We start from the raw sequence: 16,035 nt of genomic DNA, 5'->3' as shown, positions 1-16,035 counted from the left end.
TAGATAGAAGGCGATGATGATGGCGATAAAGCAGATTACCAAGATGAGATCTTACAAACAACTCATCATCGTGCAATTAATGTCCACAGCCATCACAAACGTCCAGTAAAATGGTAAAATACTGAATGAACTCAAGCGAATTCCACATCCTGTATTAGAATCTAAATTTGTCAAACACCATCCGCCTAATACCAACTGAACGAAGTTGCAAAGTATGTCAATCCCCCGTCCCCTGTTGGAAGCTCCAATGCGTATTACAGCGAACGCGAAAATCGTGACCATGTGCGGTTTAGTTACATGTATGTATTAAATTGGGTTAATCAATTTATACAGGTCTGAAACTGCATACAATGAACGGTTAACTAAGTTTCCGGGAAGGAAATAACTTCTCATGTATATAGTTAACATTTTTTAGCGTTCCTTAGATCATCAATAACGGATTGACCTCTTAGACATGCGTGGAACGATTCCAGTCAAGTTTTACACATGATATTATACATATGCACATCAGTTTCTTTCACGATTGGATTCAAAATTGCCAAATGGATCCGGAACCGGACCTCGGCTGTTAACAGATTAATTGGACATTATGGGACATTTTTTGAGCATTATAATAATTTGTACTTTGACAATTCTAATATTCCAGATAAGTGTACCCTAATTTACCCGCAGTAAATGTCTTTAATTTTTAAGAAATATCAATGATTTAAGTGAACTTTTTCTAGACTTATTTAAAATGTATTAACATATCTGTTTCCATATTTTAAATACAGAATCACGTTGCAATTGGTATTTTTGTGTCGGACTTCGAAGACCTAAACAAGGAACACATTACACATGATGTTGTGTGCAAAGCATATCAGCATGTTGAGACGTTAACTGATCATGTCTACGATTATATTTGTGTGATTTATGGCAGTAATCCGCTGGTGATTATTAGTTTTAAAAAATACTTACTTAAAGATGCTTTACCATGGAAATAAAATGTTGAAATGATATTAGAAACAAATCGAATCGAAATGAGAATCTCATTAAAAACAATTATTATGTTATGATATTTAAATTTGACGGTTGCTATTTGTGCAGCATGAATGCTTATGTAAATTTGTTTTCCTAGTATGCTTTTATAATCATTTAACCTAAGTATACGTGTTGATTGTTTGGGCTTTAATATTTTTTTTCACGCTTATAAATTCTGATATTGAAATATATGTGAGAAGGTCTATGGTCAGTGTGTCTATATGGCATTTCTTTTAAACTAGTACGAACATGGTATGTACAACCAGCAAAAACGTGTATATAAAGAGGGAAGCATTGAGTTCTCCAATGTTGTATATTAACTTTGATTTATTCTAACAAATCATGTCGCGATCATGGACGATTTTCATACACACAATTATTTATGATTTAAGACAATGCATACGAAACTCCATATGCATGGTTCCTGGGAAATGCTATTATTTAGCTAGACCAGTTATGTCGGACAAGAATAGACATGTGCATATGTATAATATATATGGTTTACAATATCAATTATGTTTTTGCTCAGTGGACAATTGGATGTCAGATATTACTTTCCTTTCCAATATAAAAGAAGTGAATACAAAAGCACTTTTTTAATATGTTTGTGAAGGAAACAATGTAATGACAGTGTGAATCAAATTGACTGAAGGTATAGTTCTTGTTTTGCAACCACATTTGTGAACGAATGTATCGCATATTTACTCAAGATTAAACTAAACATACCTTTAAAGAAGGCAGATGAATTGTGCAAAAAAAAACTGACATGCTGAAAACTTTTAAACGTACATTGTTAGGTACATCATGAATTATGCATATATTTCTCACTACACTATAACGTATATAGTCAAAATAGTCTCAATTTATACTTAATGAAACGAGTTATACAATTATTACTACTGGGTTGCGTTTCATTACTTTATTAAATACATTTTTGTGATAAATAAAAATGTTTCACTCAAGCATCATCAATATTTTAACTATATACAGATTATGTGTACATGTAATGACAAGGAATCGAACTCTGACATTATAAATGGGCCTCCACATGGGTGAAAAAAATTATGGCTTATTCCTACTTAAATTTGTATGGTTTCCTGCAGCTTCACATAAAAAAAAATCAATTCACTTCATTTTTTTAATATTAATATCCCTCACTTCACTTTATATAAGCATTCAATTATTGCTTAATAGCTTGTACTAATTAATATCAACTAGTAACTTTGCATTTCATATACAATGATTTATTGCAATACAGTTGTCTTTATAATAATACATATTGTACTGCCGATACTGTTGTTTCTGTTAGTCCCCAATTAGAATTAGTCGAAAAACCGGTGTATACAATTTACCTTCTGTGCATCCGGAGTCACGGTCATAACTCGGCTATATATTGTTTTTTGGTCATCTTTAGCACATACATAACATTGAGGACATGATGCAAATATTTCCCTGCAAAGAGTCTAGTAATATCATCTTTCAAGTTCAGAAAAAATACATACCGGTACAATAGATATTTATCACAATGCAATCATTTATTTAACTCTATGTAACAATTATGAAGAATGTTCTATAAACAACATTTTTTAGGTTACTTTCTGGCTTTATAAGATCTATTACTCTCAATTACATTGCATCAAACCTTTCATGTAATCAAGGACCAAATATCAATCTTGACAAAAAATGACAAAAAAACATCTTCAAAACTGTTTGTGTAATTGAGCTCACCAAGGAGTACTTAAAACTTTGGTAACCACCTATTCAAAATATAATCTACAAATGGCCACAAAATGTAAATAATTGGTTATTGGACAGACAATATATAGCACAATAGGAACACAATGTTTTTGTTTCTACAGCTGTATTTTAAAAGATAATTTTTCTTTGGTAGATTAATAAATAATTGCTCAACTGACATATGAGCAAGATTTAGTATTCTCAATCCATGAAACGAGGTGGCAGTCTGACTTGTCTCCCATGCTTTGTGGTTGAAGGAGCGGGTGCTACGTCATCAGAATCAGTAATAAATGCAGTAGTGTGATTATTGACGGTGAGGCACTGTTAATAAATGTTACCATCAAGCACGAGATGATACCTGAGCACAGACACTCACTCACCAAATTGGATAGCAATTTGACTGGGAATAAAACATCCGAAGAACATGTGCGAAAATCACGGCAGTTTGATGGTACCTCGGAAAAAACATCAAACTTTGACTTCTTTTTGCATCTAAAGCACTGATGACCTGGTTTTCACAAGAATGACAGGTAAGTTTGTCAATATTTGGAGTATTTTGAACATAGGCTGATATTGGCCTAGGTTTATTATCTGTTATTATGGGTTGGTAAACCACGAACAGTCATCTGGCGAACAGGCCTCCATATGCAGTCACAAATCCACGCATAGTTTGCATGACGATTTGAAAATACAAGTTTAAAGTGGTGTTGGAACAATTTAAAACTGGTTAAATGGGATCATGCCTTGTGGTCTGCGCTGGCTGTCCATGATTATGGACGATGTCGCCAGTGAGCTCGATTAAACAATGGGGAACAACCGTCAACATTTGTGTCATAAACGTTCGGCATATTTGTTTGTTAGACAGTTAAAGCCGTGTTTATTTGTTTGGTCAGGCGATCGATTTTTTCGCTTTCGTGATTTATCAAATCACAGACCCTGTTCAGTTTTACAGACCAACTCAAACACATGGCTGAGGAAATAAACAGCAAAAAGCAAAAATCCGTAAAGTAATCTTTTTATGCGTAGTCATGCAGTACTTGTCAACCGGGAATTAGTCAGTGGACGTCAGTCTAAAACGGAACAATTTTGCAGACGACTAACAGACATGCACAATGTATGCTATGTATGATATTTGTCTCGCTTCCATATTTATAATAAATTCACTTCGTTTTTTACAGTTTTTAAAAACGGGTACTTCGTCTTTCACCCAAAGTGATGATATGCATGTCAAAGTTACGTAAACTCACATTGACATTTTACTGGTAAGGTACATGGCATGAAGCAGAAGTTTTGCAAGACAGCTGTTTCGCAATTTTATGGCTGACTGACACCAAAGCAACGAAAATACAGAAGCGTTCGCCGGAAATATCATTTAAAGTTTATATTTATCAAACAAAAATAAAAACAATGTACAAACATTTCAGCTAAGTCGACAGTTAGTAATTACTTTGGCAATAATTTAAAACGAAGATAATTCTCGTATTCCTATGTAATTGCATCTTCCAACCCTGTGCTATAAAAGGTAGTGCAAAACAAGAACACACTTTAGAAACGCAGGTGTGTCGCGCCATTTCTCAAACACGGTAAAGGAATACGCATTTGGTTTCAGTATTATTTATTAGTCATGAGGCTGTGGCTTTTACAAAAACGGTATTCGAACAAGAAAATCCTTTCGTTACGGTTAGTAAAGTCGCTAAAGCTGACGGCATTCACCGTTATATCGTTTATCCAGCGATGGTCACGTGATCACACGTCTCGTTGAATTGATCACATGACATTGTCACCTGATCGCTAAGACCGCTCACAAATGAAACGAACGTGCTTTAAAGCAATGGCTCGAGCTAGATTCATTCGTGCCCATTTGACAATTAGTCATTGTGGTCCCCATTTTAGGCCAAATCCCTGAAATTTGTGGATCCCATTTAAGACCAGATGGCTGGAAAAAAGGGGCGGCACTTCCACGTAAGGTAAATTGTAGGGATTAGGGGTATGTGAATATCTTTGGTATTCTGTGAAGAACACTTTGGACCAATTTATAAATGGTGATTATCTAACTCAACAGAAATTCGTGCACGTGTTGGCATTCTTAATATCACCCAATTCATCAGCCATAGCTTCCACAACTGCTGCAGCCGAAGTCATTTAAGTCTGGCTAACCAATACCTAGGACGTTTGAGAAGTGATGCCTACCAAGTGTACATTAAAACGCCAATTACGACTCTCAACAAGGTACCCAGTAACATGGTTCAAAGGGTATAGGACTCCTGCTCACCTCCTCCAATGATCTTAAATCGTGTCCACGTGACTTGCATTTACTAACATAATCTCACTTGTTCTCTGATGCGTCATTCTGGGGCTGCCGATGATGCATACAATAGCCTTGATTGCGTACCACGGTGTTCACACTATGACAGCTCTTATGATTCACATAGTTACAGTATCAGGTCATATTATTTGAAAACCCGCCAAAATATGCAACAATAAAAGCTAATCAGAAATGTCGGCAATTGAATGAATTTATAATCATGAACATTCAGTGCAAAAAATTATCAATAACAAAACAAACAAATGTTAAATTTCAAGGTCTTTCGGGCATTGGTATATCACAAGACCGAATCCCATAGCCATATAAATAGTGTTGTGTTTATCTGGACACTACTGAAAGAGTTCCTATACACAGCTCTTCTCACTTCTAGAATGATTTCCAAGCTGTGCGTCAACAAAAACCGGTTGCAGCACCAAAAACACGATTTCCGTATTTACACCTTTGTAATTTGCAATCGATCAATAGTATATACTTAAAATTGCTAAATATGAAATGTTCAGTCTATAACACAAATAACAACAAATCGTGTTGTTATTACTGCAACTCTAGTCTATCATCATTGCAAGTAAGGTTCCTGAGATTATTACTTTCGTTGAAAAGTTTCTGAAACAATTCATGTAACAATTCACAAAACATTTCTGAAGTCGGGTAACCTCTGAAAAAGTGTGTCTTTCTAACGATAGCAGTATATGTAGAGCTATGCGGATCAGATAAATAATAAACAATGATTGCACATCATATAGAAACATTATTACGAATGGACATCAAAAATGAAAAGTCAACATTATATAACGGTGAACATATAACTATGAATGAACTTGCGAATAGGTAACGTCCAAGTTAAAGTGTTTATTCATACATGGCAAGGAATAATTCTATCAATACACTTCAAAATGACTACGGCAAATTGGCTTGCCCAATCTATATTCAATTAACACCTTATGCTAATTATGGCCTAGCCATGGCAAGAACTCAGAAAACCGCCCATCTATCCCAGATGCAGTGTTATTATTCAGTTTTGCAGTAGCGTCGGTGAACTTGACGAAAGTGAAATTTTCAGTGGTGCCATCAATCTGTTATCTCTAAAACCTTTATCCTGTGATTTTTCACAAATTTCGCCAGGTGTGTACATCCATGTGTAAAACGATGTTCAGCTGGATCATCTACCATTTCAAGCTGTGACACACATTTGTATGCACCTTTGGAGCTTCCACCTCAAAAAGGAACAAAGTAGCAGAGTCATTTTCATCAAGAGTTTTAAAGCAAAAATCAAATGATAGTGCCCTGAATCTGTATTTTAATAAGCTTACCAAGTAATGACTACTCATTAATGTTGTATTTGATAATGGCTGAAGTTTCCCGCGGTTCTCAAGAATACATAGCTCGCATTTTAGATTCTGTTTTAGTTTCTATGGTAAGTGACACTTTAACCGGAAAGTGATCGGAATTGATAACACTCTCAATTGTAGCAAATTCTAGTCTTGTTGCAAAGTGTTTTGAAATGTAGATGCGATCAAAATAAACAGCTTTGTTAATATTTTCCACTATGTACTTTTTTTTGTTTTCAAAGTTGAAGGAGCTGTGTATGCGTAAAATTACCTACCCACTTGGTCGGACGGCAGAAGAAATTTTCTAATTGTAGGAAACTGCCCAGGAAATATTAGCAAGTTAAAATGCCACCAAAGAAGAATTCATGAACTATGGGATCAACGTCAGACGACAAACAAGAGAGAAAGGTTAATGAATTGATTAACGCAAGCAATGAAAATATGGTTATGCTGGACCAAGCAATTCAAGATGGCGGCCCATAGCAAGTTATGAAGATGGCAAGCCAAGATAGATCGGAGATAATGTTTAAATTGTTATTCCAGATCAAGGCCTCAGTAGACAAATTAGAGCCTATAAGAGAGCAACTTGGAGAAACAAATTGCAAGGTATCGGGAATGGAAACATCCTTGAATCAGATCTACGAAAGAGTTGAAGAAATAGAAAAGGCGTTCGGTGATGGGACAAGGGAAAAGAAGATCAACGTCATGAAAAACATAGTGAAATTATTTGAAAACAGAATGCATGCGGCGGAAGTAAGGAAAGAAGATATAGAAAACAGGAGTGTACGAATAAATTGTCCAGAGGGTGTGAAAAAGAAGTGAGAGATCATGCACTGAGTTCAGAAAATTTGTTTGTTACCGAACTCATGAAAGTCAACATAGACCAGTAGCTCGCTATACAGGGAGCAGATCCGGTACCGTCACTTCCGATGCGTTCGGGAAAGGCAAGAGTTGCGTTTGTAGATGCAAGCATAGCAGGGAGGATATTATCTGCTGCTCCCAAGTCACTCATGAAAAACAAGTACAAAGGAAACAAAATCTTCGTAACAGACGATGTCGTCAGATGAGTGGCCAAAGACAGAAAACGACTGTTGGAATTTTGAAAGCAATACAAGAAAGACAACCCAAGTAGGAAAAGCTACATTGTCTTGAAAATACTCGCAACATGCATGATGGAAGATGAGATTGGACGTATGAAACTTGTCGTGCTAAAAGCCGAAAATTGAACAGTTAAGATGGCAACAAAATAACGAGAATATATAATATGTGAGTAATATTTTGCTAAATATGAAATTTCAGGGAAAATTATTTGTGGAGCTAGAATTAGTGACTCCGGTTGGTTTTCCCATGGAACAAACAATAGCAAAGGGATGACGACTATTGTTTGGAACACAGCACTCGATGTTCAAAATATATTTCATGAGCATAACAGTAGCAGTACTTAAAATGCAGATTGAATATTCTCCAGTCATACTATTGAATACTTATGTGCCTAAGAAGATATCAGCATAAAAAGTTTCTGCCAAATTTGAAAAACAAAGTAATTGTATTATTATTATAGTAATTATAGTATTATCTAGACCCAGACAGCAATATTATTTGGTTTGGAGGTTAAAATTTCACTGTGAATAACAACTTAGACAGCGCATGTCAAAAATGTCCTTGGACTATAGCAGAAAGAAAGCTAAGCTGCAGAAAGAAAACAATTTACAATTATAAAAAAAAACTGAACTTCCGCAAGAAAAGTGCTCCGAAAACCCTGTGGAAAATTACTCAAATCTGGGATAAAAAAATATAAAGAACTAGACAAATATTACACTTATAAAACTAAAGGACGAATTAATAGATCTAGAATGAGAAGGGGGGAAATAATAGATATTTCTTGGGCCTGGAGGCCAATAAAAGAAAAATGAATACACAATTCACATTCAACCAAAAACTATTTTAAACGAAATCAAAAAATGTTATTCTGATCTGGACATGCAAGAAAATTTGAATGAAAAACTGGAGACAACTGGAGCAATCTCAAAATGTTTGTGAAGGGAAACTGTCTAAAGACAAAGTTTTGGATATATTTAAAAGGAAGAAAAAAAAAAAAGCCATCCAATTTTACAAGGCTCATTGATAGTAGGGAAAATGGTGGTAAACTCTCTGCAATGTAAGCACAATTAAAAAACAGAGCATGGCTACCTTAATTGACAAAGGAGGACGAGACTATATCTGAAAAATTAGCGCCCAATTTCATTGATGAATGTACACATGAAACTTGCTTCAAGATGTTTGGCAAATCGTCTGTAAATGGTTCTCCCGAGCTGATAGACCTTGCACAGGCAACCTTTGTATGTGATCGTAGTATTCATGATTATCTTAAATTTATAGACGAAATCTTCAAATTTAGCAAGGAAGCAGATCTAAAAGCTTTACTAATGGCCATTGATTTTGAGAAGGCTTTCGATATGGCCAGTTGTCATTCTTATTCAAGGTTTTAAATAAATTGAAACTTGGGCATAATTATCAAACTTGGATTAAACATTTCATAACAACATCGAGGGCTGTGTAATGATGAACAATGGCTTCAACACTGGATATTTTAAAATACAAAGAGGAGTGCGACAAGGTGACCCCATATCACCAATGCTATTTGTTTTAATCTTAGGAATGCAATTAATATCAATCAAGACAAACAAAAATATTTCTGGTATATGTCAAGCCTTTTTTAATTGAAGTATTGGTTTATTGGTATAGGTGTCAAGAATGTGTGGTTCGTTGGAATGGCTAGATTCGTTTTGTGCTCATAATTGTGTGAAATAAGGAGGCATTATGTCCCCTATCTTATTTAGTGTATTTAGATTGTCTTAGCTCTTCCATATGATTGTTTACTCGATGGCTACAAGATCACCTGATTTTTTCTACTGGATCATATGGCAGTGGATGTTAGTGGATGCATGTGACCAGTTCGAGAACCGGTATTCAGTTCTCGTCAATGCTTCAATGCTATATATGCTTTTTCATCCCCGCATTAGAATAATTAACACAGTGTCTATCCTTTTAAGTTGTAGAATTCTTAAAGCGCGGTAGTCGTCGCGCAGCGCGTGTTCGAATTTCATGTAAATAAACAATGTATTTTACATGCGTTGTATACGTCGCTATGAGTCCCATATCGAACAGGACGCGGCGCGACGACTGCCGCCCTTTAAGTATGTTGACGTGTGTAAATATTTGGGTCATTTAATAACCTCTGATAATGTTTTATGTTGGAGGCATTGTTATCATTCTTGATTTTAAGTTTGCATCATTGCCTGTTAAATGTAATTTATTCTTTGTTTTTTGTGATGCTCCATATTGTTTCGATTCATGGTGTAATTTCACCATTCGGTTTTATCGTAATTTAGGCAGAGCTTATTCACAAGTTTTCGAAAATTGTCCGGTTTTAAACACTTTTATGTTCCGAACAATAGTTTGATGTTTGTCGGTTTATCTCTTTTAATGTTTGATGAAATTGTTAGTTCATAGCATCATCACCAGCTGAGCTAACATCGAATGGTGAAATTCAAGATGTTTCAGTCACTCATTTGGCTTTGCCTCTAACTACCAGTGTAAATTTTGCAAACAGAAGGATGGGCCAGTCAGTCAAGTACTACAGAGATCAATCTTGTCTGTTTTCAGCGCCAAAATACCAACCAAATACAGGTTGACATTTTGCAGAGAAGTATTAAGAATGCCCCTCTGTTATCACATTCCTAATCACATCACAGTGGCGTTTACACTACTGTTGCTCTTACAACTTGTACATTCATTCAAATTTTGCATTGGCAATCCTGACGAAAAGTATGAGGGTATTACAAAAGCAAGACAAGGCATTTTTACTGGTACTAAAAGGACAGAATGCGACTGTGAATTGGTGTCCATGAATGCTGAGAGATGTAGCTGCTGCTTGGACTTTGGAAACAAATTGTCTGCAATTCTCAGTAAGAATAAGAGAAAGTTTAGTTGTGATGATAAACAAAGAGTACAAGCAAGTAGCAGTGTACCGTAACTTTTCTAAGGTCTATGATTCAACTTATAATTTTGTTGCCGGTATTTCGACTACAGGCATGTATAAATATACCCATTTTTTCTAGACTCATCGAAACACCTCTTGGTTTTATAGCTCCGGGACATTTTTGTTTATCTTTCACTGATCATTATTACTCACTACAATAATATGCATATTCTAGATTAACTGAGTAAACAAGCCACGTCAGCAATTGGTAATCCCTTTGTAACGTCTCACTCTCCTATCACACACCCACTGTGCTATTTATATTCAACGAATAATAAATTCATTGTCTGATATTTTTTGTTAATGTGAGATGGCACTAATTTTTATTTTGGCAATTTAGTTTCATCTTTTTGTCTCTCCATCAATCAAAATGCAATGGCCGGGTATATGCTATTTGGAAACAAATTTTCTAAGGTCTTTGATTCAACTTATAATTTTGTTGCCGGTATTTCGACTACAGGCGAGTATAAATATACCCATTTTTATAATTGTATACTATAATTAGACGTAGTATTTACCTATAAACTGCGTTATTTGCTTACTTTACTTCCTATGTCGACAGCAACTATGAGTTTAAAATTATTTCTCAGTACTTATTCACTGTTACAATGCTGTACCATTACTTTCACCATCCTACTACAGCTAGATCTGAAGGCCTCTGCCGCATTCTGGCCACGCTGTGTGGCGCGGATCGCGTGGACGGGTTTCATGTTCTCTGCACGTAATAATCTCGGTTATTAAGCATCCTTTTTGGGGGATGCCCGGTGGCCAAGGGGAAGACGTGTAGTGGCATTTCTCAGTACTTATTCACTGTTACAATGCTGTACCATTACTTTCACCATCCTACTACAGCAAGATCTGAAGGCCTTTGCCACATTCTGGCCACGCTGTGTGGCGCGGATCGCGTGGACGGGTTTCATGTTCTCTGCACGTAATAAGCTCGGTTATTAAGCATTAAATTGTTCTTGCACAAAGTATGCATAATAATGTTGTTACCAGGTTGTATTGTAAATTAATTAAGGTCCAGTAAAAAGGTTGCAAAAGTGTTAGTAGCATTTACTGTGAAGTAGAAACCTGTAGGAACCTGTGAATATGTGGATACAATTGACAAATATTTTTGATGAAAATGTCTCAAAATAAACCAGACTTGGTGATTTCGTATCAGACAAAAATTTAATATAAGAAGCTTGAAAAAAAACTTAAATATATATTGTATTACTAGTCTGAACTTTACCCCCGAACCAATCAAATCTGTGCATTGTCCTTGATTATCTTAGTGTCAAGTTGTAATTGGAATATGATGATTCGTACTTGATATGTTGATGTTGATCAGTACTTGACGATTAGTATTCGTGGAATAGCTTAACTTATTATTATAAAATAAAATATTAACCCAAAGCTAATTAAGTCTGTCTGTCCCTGAGCGTATATGTCCCAAGTTTCATTGAATGTGATGATTAATATATTAGACATCAGTGGAAAAGCCAAATATTGACTAATTATTAAGCAAATTAGACAATTAAAATTCAGATTTTAACCCCAAAGCGATAAGGTTTGTGCATCGTTCCCGAGCAGCAATGTCACTAAAAAAGAGTAACTGTGAATGTAGCAAGTTTCATTGAAATCCGTAGATCGGTTCTTCACATCCGTGGAACACACACACACACACATACAATTATAAAATTATATAAAGTCGGCAGTCTAAGATCCTCTACACGTTTCACATGGACACGCATATCATATATGGGGTGCAACGAAAACTTACACAACGTGATGCTGTGCTTGTGGATGTACCAATTGACATGACAAGAATGAGACCATCTGCTATCGAATACCAGCAGACTGAAATATTTGTATTTTCTGCCATCAAGACTTAGCAGACGCCTCGCTTGCAAGTCAGTCGTGCTTTGAAACAGACAATCGAGACTGCTATTTGTTTCCGTCAGTTGCCATATAGACGTATTTTTTTCATATTCTCAACCTGTCAAAGTCAAACGTGAATCATGTAGGTATAATACTTTACCAATTAAAACTTGCCAACGAGTGAAACTGAACCAGATTTGGACGAACCGCCAACAACACGCCTGAGAAATGGTGCGCATGAGGAATTCTCACACGAAATGCATGATGGTACACACTGGCTTTTTTTTCCGAAAAACGAACTCTGCTACATCGTAATAACGATAGTATTAGGCTTCCGTACTAAACAGTACTTTTTTTAAAAAGCAGAAATTAGTACTCAATTTTTATTTGAGATTTTTTCAAGGTATACCTGCAAAAGTATTTTTTTCTTGCAAAACAAATTCGTAACAATAACCTACTGTACATATATTTCAAGAAAAAAGTTGTGCTTTTTCATGTTGTTTTACCAAGTAAAGTTTGGAAACAATATTGACCTTAATCAAACATGTACATGTCCAGTGCTTACCAGTGCAAATATAATATCTCAACTCCATAACATTTTTTGAATATTTGATATCTTGAGAAATACGAAAAATTAAGAAATGAGTTCACTGTCATTTACCGTATAACCACCCAGGGCCCTTAACAAAGTCATTTTGCATGGACCCTTATTTTTGAAACTGAAAGAATAAATTTCTAGTAAAAACAACCCCCTCTTCAAAGCAAGGACTTTGTTAGAGTTTATTATCTCACATGCATGATCGGAACCCAACGAGTGCAAATAATTGGTTAATGTACCATGCTTCACAAAAAAAACTTGGGTGGGCGCTTATTAGGGCATGGGTCGGTGTCGCATACGACTTATTTACCGCTTCCGTGTCACTGAGCATGTTCTAGAACCGTACTGTGTCTGGGTGGAATATTCAAGATTTTTTCTAGAAACTGGTTGAATAGGTAATAGAACACTGTAGGAGGCAATAGAAGGTAATGGAACATTTTAGAAATTTGTAGTAAGTTCCAGACTCATTATGTATGCTGATGTAATGGTCTATTTATATACAGTGGGGGTATATATAGGGGAGTTGTTCAGCACTGAGATCAGATCGGAGATCTCGTTGAATTGTATTGGAGTTTAAGTATCTAGTTATTGGAGTAGTGGAGTTTTACCGCGTTATTGTACTTGATGTTTGCAGAATATAATAATACCAGTACCAGTTGAAACCTCAATCTGTTGGCTCCGTGTACGTATGTTATCATCGCCAGGGAAGTCTTTTGTTACTGTTGCCATTTTGGTATTTGAACCATCACACCTGTACTATACCGATTATGGTAATATTACGTTGCGTGTGATAGTCGGTTATTGGAATGAATATGGTACATGAATGACACTTTTTGTTACAAGCTCTCTCATGATATTTGAAATGAACATATTTAATTGTATGACACAGGTCTAAATAGTGATCTCATTTTCTTATTATTCCCATTTCTCAAAATATCATATATTAAAAAAAATGAGTTGAGAATAAAACGAAATGTAATCAAAAATAGCAACTCGACTGTCAAGGGCCTTATAGACGGTACATGTACCAACACCTCCCATTCAGTACTAACAACACTTTATATAACAGAGCTAACATTGTCAATGACACACACACGATGATCTGAAAGAATGGATTCTGTTTGTCAGGATTGCACATACTGACCAAATCTGGTTGATGGAAACTGTCATATTGGTGTGTCAAATATGTGGAAGTTCTTGATCCGATTTATTGCGCGCTCCACATGGATCTTTTCGGCTGCAATTTCTTGTGTTGCCAAGACTTCTTCCTCTGACAATTGTTCCTTTCGTTCCAGAAATGGAGGAATGTTGAGCCTCACATGTTTTGCATCTACTTTTTCCGACAACAAATCGTCAATGAGGAAACCTTTATCGGCCATGACAACATCATTGTCACTGAAGTTCATACTCAAAATTCCACTTTCCTCTGTGATCTTTCGGTCAGATACTGATGCAGTGTACAATTTGCTGACAAATGTTACAGCTCCTGATGGAGCGATGCCAACCAGCCCTGTCACTGTACATGCATTTTCGTATGGGGAAAAGACTCACTGTTAAGTACTAGGGTTGACGGCGTTTCAGTTTTTATTTCAGTACAGTCTATAATCACTCTTGGGGTTGGGAACTTCGTCCTAAAACTTGCAGGCATAGTTTGATCAATGGTCCTGCGATCAAGCCACATATTTAGACTTCCTAGTTTAAGAAACATTAAATTCGCCCATGTTAAAATGTAGCGTGAAACAGTAGTTGTACTGATGCCAAACATATGTGCAAGATGGAGCTGTGAGAAACCAGTTCTTAAACGCACAAGAGTTAAAAAGAACTGTTCCTGGTAATCCAGGGCTGGTGCTGGTCCTTTTTTGTGTGGTTGTGGCCCATCACAGTAGGAATGATCCTCATGTTCGTTTGCTAGCAGTCTTTTTACATGAATACAAATCTAGGTTTCCACCGTTTTGCCCAGGATCTAGTAAATTGTAGATAGTTAAATACATTGTATGTGAACCCGGTGTATAACTCCGTTGATGAATCATCGTTTTTAAACGTATTGAGTCTAAAGTTCAAACTGTTCTTGGCTCTTTCTTTAGTGTCTTTACATGCTCAACATTTCTTTCAGCTTCTAATGATGCTTTTTTTTATATTTTCCATTTGGGTTTTTAGTTCCTCATTTTTGGAGTAAAATCAAAGACGGATGGCTCAGCATTTGGTCTGAGTTTGCGGTTAATAGTCATCCTCGTGAAAATGAAAAGACATACTTTGGTAGGTTTAGATATGGTAAAATGTTTGCCTGGGTCGCGTTTTATAGCATGAATTCATTGTAAACGTTTCAGCCTCCACAAGATACCATCACAGAAACAAACTTTTCGGCCATCCTGTATTCTGTAACTGGCTTTTGGACATTCTTGAACGCAGCAATTGTGCACCATACTAACTGTTCCTGAAAAATCAAAATACAAAACCAATATTAACACTGTTGTCAATTTAATCAAAAGCTAAAAATAAAATATACTACATGTATACATGTATGATGTACCTATAATGTACATGTACTACATACATGTACTAGTCCCAGTGACTTAAAGGGATATTCACAGATCCTGCAGGAAAGGTTGGGTGAACATTTTACATTTTTGTCTTTTGGGTCTGAATTGGTAGTGCAAACCCACAATAAACAATTTACAATTATTTCACAGAAAACAAGAACTACCAAAGCAAAAAGTGGTCAACATCTGTGAATATCCCTTTATCAACAGGAGACCCTCATCATCTTTGACTTTGGTCTATAAAGCCTATTATTACAATTATTTCCGAGTTTCCTGTTCACCGCCCGCGTCTGAAATACTGCCGTGTCAGTAAATTTAATTCAACCACAGCCTAAGCAATGGGTGTCTCTACGACAGTACATTTGCTGTGAAAGAACAGAACTGCAAACAAATTCATGCAAGTTCTGCTATTTATTTATTTTTCCCCATTTATTAAAATGCACAGTTATGTGTCTATGGTATAATACCCCCTAACGTGTCTATTATATTTAGCTTCGACTAGTTTTGTAAATTCCCTATATATAATAGTCAGCAGTTAAAATAAAGGTCATGTTTATGCTGTATTAGTACACTGGGATATA

This window comes from Saccoglossus kowalevskii, chromosome 19 (assembly GCF_978046115.1).
Source record: "Saccoglossus kowalevskii chromosome 19, keSacKowa6.1, whole genome shotgun sequence".
In the NCBI taxonomy this organism is placed as follows: domain Eukaryota; kingdom Metazoa; phylum Hemichordata; class Enteropneusta; family Harrimaniidae; genus Saccoglossus; species Saccoglossus kowalevskii.
The sequence above is the reverse complement of the archived record's forward strand: the minus strand, read 5'-3'. Positions refer to the sequence as shown.